Source organism: Lutra lutra, chromosome X (genome assembly GCF_902655055.1).
Source record: "Lutra lutra chromosome X, mLutLut1.2, whole genome shotgun sequence".
Classification (NCBI taxonomy): Eukaryota; Metazoa; Chordata; class Mammalia; order Carnivora; family Mustelidae; genus Lutra; species Lutra lutra.
In genome coordinates, this window is record NC_062296.1 from 41,812,771 (window position 1) to 41,814,781 (window position 2,011).

The following is a 2,011-nucleotide window of genomic DNA, read 5'->3' on the forward strand; positions in this document are numbered from 1 at the left end:
TTTAATTTGTTAAGTCAAGAGTTGTTTCCTCCTGATTACAGCATCCAACATGCAGATTTCATTCACCTTTTGGTACAAAAATGGCACCCTGCCTTTTCCTTGGGACAGTTGATCCAGATGGAATTATTCCTGAGAAACTGTTAATTGTGTCTGCCAGCAATTGCCTTTTTCTCTTTCTCGCATAGATACGTTGACTGCCTCTTACACAGAAACTTAGAAAGTGGGTCATATCTTTAACTGAGTAGCCATATACAGTATGGCAACACAGCTTTGTCAATGAATTTGATATATTCTGAATTCCAGATTAAGACCTGGCATTATTTATTTTAAAAAAATTTTATTTATTTATTTATTTGACATACAGAGAGAGAGAGAGAGAGAGAGAGAGCGCACACACAAGCATGGGGAGGGGCAGGCAGCAGGAGAGGGAGAAGCAGTCTCCCTGCTGAACAAGGAGCTCGATGAGGCATTCAATCCCAGGACCTGAGTTGAAGGCAGACACAACTGACTGAGCCACCCAGGGTTTGCTAAAGCTATGTTGACTCTAGGCATTCACTCTGAAAAGTTTATTTGAATAAAGTTTTGACATATTTTCTCTGTAGGCTCCAAATGATCAACACAGGAAGCTTCACTTTGCTCATCCATAGTTGCTACATTTACAGTAATGAAAATGCATTATTTGTCTAAAAAGAGATATACAAACACTAAAAAAATAATCAAGGGCAAAATACAGGGTGTTTGGAATTCAATAAATCAAGAGTGTATTGTGGTAAAAAGTGAAGCTGACAGCACATAATAATTGGGTTTAATTGATGATTCTTTCTTCCACAGACTGCATTTTTGTTAAATTTTGTATATTATCACTAGCTTCACTTTTCCCCCTTTCTCTGCTTTGCATTACTAGATTCACCAGAAGGAAAATTTAAAACATTTCGAAAATAGCTGTCTCCAGGTAAGTCACCCAGCACACAGTCCTCATGCTTCCTTTTGTTTCAAACATAAATGGGATCCTGGCTCAAATAAGAATGATCCTTGTTGCACACCTGCCAGCTCATGCATCCTCCTTGTTATTCTGAGAGGCTCAAGCTCATAGAAAAGTTAACAAAGTTAAACATGACTGAGTTTCCAACATAATCTCTCCTTGGTCTTCAAAAAATAGAGGCATCCAATATTTTTTGAACATGTCTTCAGAGTGGAAGTCTTTCACCATAAGTTACTCTTCAACATCATCTAGTGCCCATTGGTGATCTGTCAGCTCCAAAGTTTCCCACTCTTTCTTTGGGGCATTCTTGTGTCTATGGGCATGGCTAGAAGCCTCCAGTCATCTGCTCCTATGTCATTCATGATTGGTCAGCAGCCCAGAATCATATAAAATGTTCTGAAGCACAAAGACATTAAAGAAGTACCAGGATGCAAAATTCACACAGGATAAATCTAATGTGAATAGTCTGAGTTCTTGTAGCATAGGCTTAAAAGCAGGGTCAATGGAAAAGGGACATTGTTTGTTACAAAACCTGAAAATGTCATGTTAATCCATTCACCAACAACAATCATAGGCATGACATTTGCTGCATTAACTTTCATTGTCTCTGTGAGTATAGTGGGATGACTCAGAGAAGAAGTAGGCACTGCCCTCGTTTTAGTAGGCATTTAGTATTTTTTTAATCCATCCTTTTAGCAGGCATTTAGTATTTTTTTAATCCATCCTCTTTGCTTTTGAAGTAATAGTTTCTCTCTAGTCAACTGAGAAAAATCAAGGTACCTGTTTTCTATTGCATTATCCCAGAAAACTATGTTGAGTTTCTAAGCCCAGTTACCTATGAATAGGACCTTATTTGGAAATAAGGTCTTTACAGATGTAATCAGGTTAAGATGAGGTCATTAAGGCAAGCTTTAATCCATATTACTTGTGTTATTATATGAAGTTGAAAATGCTATTGAAGACTGGGACAGTCGTGGAGAATATGTGGTGACAGAGGCAGAAACTTGGAGAGTGATGTTGCTGCAAGGA

General features: G+C 38.0%; 1 pseudogene; it reads right to left on the reverse strand.

Annotated features, from left to right (window-relative positions):
- Nucleotides 1-1,087: 1,087 nt before the first annotated feature.
- Nucleotides 1,088-1,650, reverse strand: LOC125091461 (ER membrane protein complex subunit 3-like; annotated as a pseudogene).
- Between the last annotated feature and the right edge of the window lie 361 nt (nucleotides 1,651-2,011).